The following is a 9,241-nucleotide window of genomic DNA, read 5'->3' on the forward strand; positions in this document are numbered from 1 at the left end:
TAAATTCCAGCTGCCTGTGTCTCTCTGTACTTACTTATTAGTTAACAGGATATTCCAGCCAAAATGGAAATCCACATGGATGTATTTAAGTTTTGAAAACAATCAGTATTGTAATGTACATGTATTAGCAAAAATGTTTCTAATAAAAGCTATAACTGTTTCAAAAGTGTATTTAAGTATGCACCGTGCACCAGCATTTTAAATACAGCACTTGCTCAGAAAGCCTAAGGTGCTTGTACCATCTGGTAATGACTCGATTTGTTAATTGCTAACATGATACAAGTATCACTGGTGATCTGAGCAGCTGCAGTATTTAAAATGCTGGTGCACTGATATTTAGCTATGCTTCACATGCACGTGCAGAGAAAACTGTTTACACTAAAACAGTGATAGCTTTTACTAGAAGCAGTTTTGCCACTACATGTATATTGCAAATATGTTTCTATTCAAAGATGTAATTCATCTATGACTATGTGCTTTTAAATTTTGACTGGAACGTGACCGTCCCTTTAAAGAAACCCATGCCACAAGTGTAACTAACAGCAGCAATTGCAAGAGGACACAGACACATATTTATTCCTTTATTGTACCTACACTTCCCTTTATTAAACCGTAACTGGAAAAACAGCTATGTTCATTCACTTTCACACACAGAATAGATGTCGGCTGCTGGTGAGTGGGGATTACGGCGGTACTGCTGCCATCAGATTTTTATTTTTAACTTCAGCTGCAGAATTGTTAATAAACGTCAATGAGACCTATTATATACACAATGCTTTATTTAACTATTGTGCATTTGTTTTAGACTGCATTGTCTCTTTAGTAAATGGTGAGTTATTTACAAACAGCAAACAAATGTTGCTAGATAAGGCTTCATAAGCTATCTCAAACTCCAGGCTGTGTAACTAGGTGCGTAACTCTCTCTTATTACGACCACAATGACTACTGACAACGCCCAATCACCTGAGCTCTGCCGCACACCTTATGTACTACTGTTTGTCTGTTTGGACACGCCCCTTTATCAACTTGACCCCGCCCACTAATTTAGCTGATGCTTGCTGCTGGCGGTTATGCTAGGAAGGAAGCGAGATACGAGTGACACAGAGCATCTGTTATCCCGCGCTGAAAGAACTCAGCTCCCCGTGGTGGTGAGTTACATGAATAATGTGCCTATATATTATCTTACATGCGGGTTATCTATAGTGTCATATGCTGCACTTGTATGTATAATTGTGTACATGTGCTGAATGCTTTACTGCTATTTGCATATTGTGCACACATGGGCTGTGATATATATATATATATATCATCTCATCCCAGTAATAAATGTATACATCAATTATTAATGTACAGTACACAAACACACATTTTCTGCTAGGGTCAAGTTTGAGTTTTTTTTTCCTTTCCATTTTGTTCCTTCTAATTTATGACCTGATAAAACTACCCACTGTTTTTTTTTGCCTCTTATTGTTGAGTGCTCTGAATTTGAGGATTAAGACTGAAGTGATCATAATACACTTGCTATAAATTCTACCTTTCAATGATGCTATGATCCATAGGTTACCATTATGTACTTATCACACGTAACACACTGCTACGTTTTCATAGATCTCTCTCACTTTTTGAGTTCATTATCTTGAGGGTACCATCCGTGATCAGCCCTCAAACCACACAGAACAGAATATTGGCCATTCCTCAAATAAAACAAAGGTGTATGTATGTGTATGTATATATATATATATATATATATATATATATATATATATATATATATATATATATATATATATATAAAATTGTCTTTGCATGAGTGATATTTAAGATTATATATAAAATTCAAGCATTCTAATGTATTAAATAGAAAGTTATGTGTGTGTGTATGTATGTATATATATATATATATATATATATATATATATATATATATATATATGTGTGTATATATATGTATATATATATAATTGTCTTTGCATGAGTGATATTTAAGATTATATATAAAATTCAAGCATTCTAATGTATTAAATAGAAAGTTATGTGTGTGTATGTGCACATTTTTTTTTTCTCTAAGACACAATCAACTTCCTTCTGGTGTGTGTGCTATGTGGGTTTAGGTTTGTTACACGTTGCTTAAAAATCAGACTTCACAGATCTACAGTACACACCTTTTTTTTGTAATGACTAAACCATGTGTGTAATCTTCTGCACTTGTACTAAACTCGGCCCACTAAAACTTCCTTTATTCACCACAGTCAACATGCAACTTGAGCAGATAGAAATAAAAAAGTAGAAGTAATTCAAAATTAAGCCCACTTTGTTTAGCTAAAACTGGGTGCACATGTATTGCATGTTTGTTTAGCTAAAACTGGGTGCACATGTATTGCATGTTTGTTTAGCTAAAACTGGGTGCACATGTATTGCATGTTTGTTTAGCTAAAACTGGGTGCACATGTATTGCATGTTTGTTTAGCTAAAACTGGGTGCACATGTATTGCATGTTTGTTTAGCTAAAACTGGGTGCACATGTATTGCATGTTTGTTTAGCTAAAACTGGGGGCACATGTATTGCATGTTTGTTTAGCTAAAACTGGGTGCACATGTATTGCATGTTTGTTTAGCTAAAACTGGGTGCACATGTATTGCATGTTTGTTTAGCTAAAACTGGGTGCACATGTATTGCATGTTTGTTTAGCTAAAACTGGGGGCACATGTATTGCATGTTTGTTTAGCTAAAACTGGGTGCACATGTATTGCATGTTTGTTTAGCTAAAACTGGGTGCACATGTATTGCATGTTTGTTTAGCTAAAACTGGGGGCACATGTATTGCATGTTTGTTTAGCTAAAACTGGGTGCACATGTATTGCATGTTTGTTTAGCTAAAACTGGGTGCACATGTATTGCATGTTTGTTTAGCTAAAACTGGGTGCACATGTATTGCATGTTTGTTTAGCTAAAACTGGGTGCACATGTATTGCATGTTTGTTTAGCTAAAACTGGGTGCACATGTATTGCATGTTTGTGTGTGTATAGATTTATTTTTAAGTAGTAAAAAGGTAGAAATATGATCAGCTCTGAAATAATTAAGCAAACACAAAATAAAACTTTATTTAGTCCCCCCCCCCCCTTATATTCTGTGAGCGCTGATCTATTTTCCACCTGTTACGTTGTGATCTAATCAAGCATCTGGATACTGAACCCAATTTTGTTTCTTTCATGATTCAGATAGAACATGCAACTTTCTCATTCACTCCTATAATCAATTTTTCTTTGTTTAGCCACCAATTAGCAAGTGTGCTGAACCAAAAATGGGCCGGCTCCTAAGCTTTACATTCCTGTTTTTCAAATAAAGATACCAAGAGAACGAAGAAAAACGATAATAGGAGTAAATAGCTTCAAATTGCCTGCTCTATCTGAATCATTAAAGAAAAAAAAATTGGGTTTCGTATCCTTTTCACATTGCTACCACTATTGTTGCAAACACCATTGTCACAGAGCACTAATAAATGTGCGTACTCCTGAGCCTTCCTAGGTTTACTCTTTAACAAAAGATTCCAAGAGACAGACAAATTTGATAATAATAGAAGTAAATTAGAAAGGTTTTTATTTTTAAAGGGGCATGACGCCCACTTTTTTTTTTTTTTTTTTTTAAATAATTTAAGTAAACTGGAAAGTTGTTTAAAATTGTATGCTCTAAATGAGCAATTTTCTTTATCTTGGTATTCTTTGTTGAAGGAGCAGTAATGCTTTACAGGGACCTAGCTAAACACGCTGGATGAGCCTATGACAAGCTGCATATATGTGCAGCCACCAATCACTAGCTAGCAGCTGAGCCTGCCCTGGTATTCTTTTCAACAACAGATATTAAGAGAATGAAGCAAATTAGATAATAGAAGTGAATATGAAAGTTGTTTAAAATGACATGCTCTTTCTAAATCATATGACACATTTTTTGTTTCATGTCCCTTTTTAATTTTAAGCTCTTTCTAAATCCATGAAATGTTGTGATACTACTGTCCCTTTAACCATTTTTACTGCAGTTTTGTCCCTTCAACATCTATCTATCTATTTATCTAATCTTTCATGAATTCATAGGGCACATGCTTTCCAGACTTTTGCATATTTTGTTCTGTGTATTTATTAATATATGAATTGAATAAGATCTTCATATCACAAGCATTTTTTTTTTTTTAAATAATATTTTTATTGAGGTAAAGTTTGACATACAACAAGATGCTAAAACATTCCATAAATGGTATCACAGGTAATATAATACAAGGTTCATCGTACAGTAGATATCAAGTGGGTGTAGACGTTATTAGTAAAATCAACCAATAAGATAACAAGCAAAATATCGTTAGTACTGTTTTATAGTAACACAATACAGTCATGCCAATGATAAGTTAAGCTCCTCCTCTCATTGAAAGGGCCGCTCTTGGACCCACAACCAAGTTAGACTTTTGCTACAATAGGAGGCTACCTGCAATAAAGAAGACCACTCATGGGTCTAAATCTATTTACCTCAGATTTTAAATTTTAAGATTAACAAACTGTAAGGGGTTATAACAGGAGAAAAACTTGCAAACATAACCAGGATTAATCCCTTTTAGCTGCCGTTAAAGACAGTTTAGTTATGAAAAGAAAGAAGGTAATTAAGGTGCGGTACAAGTTAGAAAAACCGCATAATGAGCCCTCTTTAAAGAGGTACATTACTTAAGAATATGGGGGAGGAGGTGGGAATTTAAGTAAATTAGATGAGCAAACAAATTGCGATAGAGCAAAGCTTTATATCTATGTGAGGGACTAGGTGGGCATAGGCTAAGGCTTAATTCTGCTCACTGAGATCCAAGAGTCTAAGCTGACGCAGGTTACAAGGATTATGCAACAGTGGTATTAAATAAAAGGGTAGGAAAATATATAACCAGATGCTAACGCAGGACCAGCCTACGTCGGTAAACAGGATATCCTAGTGTAATAGTAAGCTACACATAGTAGAGGTGTTCATATGTATTATGGTTCCAGCACTCCTGTATATATGGTCGAATGAAATTAATATTGAGATCACATGTGTTTGCCGTGGATATACAACAGTTATAAATGAAATATTGGAAACATGGCTAGAGCTCTACCATAAAGCACAGTATAAACAGTACTCGAGTGTGATAAGTTACATTCTGGAGGATAACTATGTCCAAACTTATGCTATGGATCTATGTATTTGTGAAATATAGGCGCCCCGGCCGCTGGCAGTAGGATGCCATGTTTATAAACTGCAGACATAGAATTATTATGTAACGAGGTGTTTAAAATGTATTTATAACATGCTAGGTGCAAATAAGCAACAAGGGGCTTATATGCATATATATAGATATGGAGTAATGGGCTCAAAGAAGCAGGAGTCTGTGTGGAATATTGGAGTCAAATTATCAATATAGCAACCTGACACGGTAGCATCTGATTGCAAGCCACATAGTGCTTGTGCGTCATGTGCAAACTATTATAAACTGTATATCATATTTAAAGCAGCATATTTATAACATGGTAGGTGCAAATAAGCAATAAGGGGCTAATATATATAGAGTAATGGGCTTAAAGAAGCAGGAGTTTGTGTATAACAGTGGAGACAAATTATCAATAGAGCAACCTGGCACGGTAGTATCTGATTACAAGCCACATAGTACTTATGCTTCATGTGCAAACTATTATGAACTATATATCATATTTAAAGCAGCATCTGTATAAAATCACAAAACTCGTGGAGATGCATAGAACTTATCCAAACAAGCCTATAGCCCCTAAGGGTACAACCAAATAGTACAAAAACATCCTCAATGCATGCAATATGAATCTGTCCATGCTCAATTAACACGTAGGCAACTTTTACATATATCTAGAACTATATAACTATAGCTAATTAAACACCTTAAGTCAGAACAAAGAGTCTTTATATAGGGTTCCCAAAACTGAAATAGTACCATACTAGGTTGCAGAAGGTAGTTATTGGGAGAAAGAATGTAGGGACGATGAGGAGCGCAGTCTTACCCCACACCGACTCTCTGCTCCCCGAGTCTCAAGTTAGCCCCAGACCTGCTCCTCTTTTCAGAGTGGGGCACTGCTGCATAAGCAGGGAAGCATTCAAATTTTCGTAGCCTTAGGACGGTAGGCCTCACCAACTCACAGTGTTTCCGCAGCAGGGCCCGGACAGATTGCAAAGCAAGAAATGATACCTCCATGCTGGGCGCTAAGAACTGCTCAATCTGACAAGAAGGGAATGTAAGTAGTTGCACACGCCGGATTCGTCTCATAGCCTCACGGGAACGAGCTGTGCCAAAAGTGCGAGAGCCCTTGCCGAGGAGAGATAGTCTTATGTTAGGAGGCTCAGCCCCTATGGCATCTGCGTGCGCTACCATGTTCCGCTTCTGGATGGCTCTGCGTCGAAGTCTCCTGCTGTGTTTATGTCTCTGCGGCGTTAGTTGCTGTTCTCGGGTAAGTAACACTGCAGGCAGCTGAGGATTGACTGTTAATTTAGGCGGGCATGACAAGTGTATATCTCCATGGATGCTTGTTTGGGTCAATGTGTCCAGCGCAGCAAGCTGAGCACTAAAGTGCAGAGTCTCAAGTTTCTTAGCATCCACATCCGAACTAGCAATATTAGAAACTGCGTCTGCTGTCTGGGGTGCACAGTTGAGTAAGTTATCAAAGCCTGCTCGGTATTCATCTAGGAGGTTACCAAGCTCCAAAAGAATATACGCTGAAATGTCCATACTGAGGGCTTGATGCGGCATCAGGTCTCGCTGTCTGTAAGGCACCAAGTAGCTAGGTACTCTCTGCACTTCAGTCCCCACATGGGAAGAAAACATGGCTGCTCCCAAAGTTAGCGCTCAGCAAAAGGCCAGATAACAAAGCAGCAAAATATCAAACACAAAGCGTCCCACTCTTTAAGGTGTCGAGCTCTAAAGATAACTGGGTCTTCAAATCACAAAAATAATGTATTATAGAGGGTCTGAACGGTCACCAAACTTGATCTTTATATTATGGTTAGCTGGAGCTGTTGCGATGTGCGACCGTTCAGCCTCAGAGTTGGCTCCTCCCCCCATATCACAAGCATTTTAAACCTCTTTATTGAAGCCTGTGCTGTCTGTCTGCATTTAACCACACATTAACAGGATGTAATTGCAAGATTTAAAGGTACAGTCTACACCAAAGTTATTTAAAGGGACAGTATACACCAATTCTAATTTATCTGCAAGCAATAGACACTACTATAAAGAATAATATGCACAGATACTGATATAAAAATCCAGTATAAAACGGTTTAAAAACTTGCTTAAAATGTCCCAGTTTAGCACTGTTAGAAAACGTTGGCTGGAACACCCACTGCAAGTGGTTTTGTAGAAAACAAAAAAGCAGACCCTGCCCCTTCCTCTGCATATGAAAAGACACTTTACACAAACAGGAGCAAACTGGAGTAGGTATACATCAGTATTCTTCTAAAACTTTGGGGCTTGGTTAGGAGTCTGAAAATCAGTGTAATGTTATTTAAAAAAAAAAATAAGCAAAACTATAACATTAAAAAAAGAGAAAAGGGGGCGTGTCCAAGCTGCGGCCATGGCAGGTTGCATATACTAGAGTCTCCTAAATCAAGAATAATAATCTGGTTATCCATTACGCAATCTAACCATCGTAGTTGCTAAATCTTGTGGAAAGTTCTACAGGCTACTTCTAAATAGATGGCAAACTTTATCTGATAAAAACTCTCATACTGGAGCTCTAAGTCGGACAGAAGGAAACCTGGCCCGCAGCCTATATTCAAGTCTTTCATTATCATCCCCCCCCCGGCTTACCGGGTAAACCAGTCCCAACTATATTGCTCTCTCTGTCAGCCACATAAAATATGGGGGAATCTCACACAAAGATGCGATTATCGCTAGCTGAGCTTGAGAGGAGAATGCACATTGGATATTGCAGCCTTCTAATAATGCTGAGAGATCCACTTATGGAGGACATCTGCTGCGGTGCTGCGACAGAAGAAAAAGAGATCGTTGATACACATAGCATCCTACCACTCCCGAATGGGAGAAACATCCACACCGAGACATTTCACACGCGCAACCTAGTGAAACCCTGGGTAACAGAAGTGCCTACCCCTAGTGCTTGCCTCAGATGAAAGGGATGCGGCCGACCCTTCAGAGCGAATCGCAAGTAATTTACGACAGCATGGGGTAGCTTCGTTACTAGGAGAAAAAGGGGAAAATCTCAAGAGTGAACATTATATACCAGAAGGGTGGATGGCTCAGTTAATCGATTCGAGCACCAGGATGTCAGATACTCTGAAATTTATATGTGGCTCCATCTCACACCGGCTACACAAAATACAACAAAGATGGCGATGCCTCTACCCTTAGCATTACCATATCTCTCACGGCTCACCGGAACATCAAGCAGCTTGTGAAGCCCTCATGTCTAGGACTGATCCGGTTCTCCTAGGGGCTCTGAGTAGGTTAAACCACTTAGTACCTACCTATGTGGTGGGAGGTCTTCTACTTTTGGGGACACACACTGGGAAATTTGCCTGCCTGTGGAACCTGCCAAAGGGATATTCAGCTAGGGTAACTGGCTCCTATCACACCTCAAATATGGGACTCTTTACAGGCGTTATGTATTGCACTTTCTTGCTTCTCCAGATATACAGGGTTGTATGGTTCTATATGTGTGCAAGTTCTTTGTTAAAGTGAATACTTGGCATAAATTTTGCATTACATATTCTATGCTGTATGCATTATAAAGCCCTCATACTGTGTGTGTGACATTTGTTACATTTGTAACCTACTCATTTCCTAACAGCTATCGGATATAATTCTACTATCTGCTACCTTAGTGTGTTACAGTGAACTACACAGTCTATTATAAGCTTGTGATGAGGACTATATTCTGGATCTAAAGGACTTTATTTTGATCTTTATGGTACATTCTGATATGCTGTATATAAAATTTAATTTGTATTTTAGGTTCTATACTTTCTAAAGTTTTCTGTTATGAATGTAACCCAGACATATTTACTTGGTTTCTACAATTTACACTTGCAATGCGTCCTATACGATTCCATAGACTTGTAATATTAAGATACACTCTCACTTATCGAAACAGCTTCACCTATCTCTCTAGTATATCTGGCTATATCATTCTTCGCTAAGTTTCCTACTAAGTCATAATTACATGTGTGACCCACTAAAACTCATACACCCA

The 9,241-nt window shown here is 37.9% G+C and overlaps 1 protein-coding gene across 1 annotated transcript in view; it reads left to right on the forward strand.

The window, feature by feature from the left end:
* The first annotated feature begins 1,054 nt into the window (after positions 1-1,054).
* The window catches only part of ACSBG2 (acyl-CoA synthetase bubblegum family member 2), an 81,479-nt gene continuing 73,292 nt past the window's right edge, over positions 1,055-9,241 (forward strand). The window contains exon 1 of the mRNA XM_053703059.1: positions 1,055-1,148. The gene's annotated coding sequence lies outside the window, so the exon portion shown is untranslated. The remainder of the gene's footprint in view (positions 1,149-9,241) is intronic.

The sequence above is a fragment of the Bombina bombina genome, chromosome 2 (genome assembly GCF_027579735.1).
Source record: "Bombina bombina isolate aBomBom1 chromosome 2, aBomBom1.pri, whole genome shotgun sequence".
NCBI lineage: Eukaryota > Metazoa > Chordata > Amphibia > Anura > Bombinatoridae > Bombina > Bombina bombina.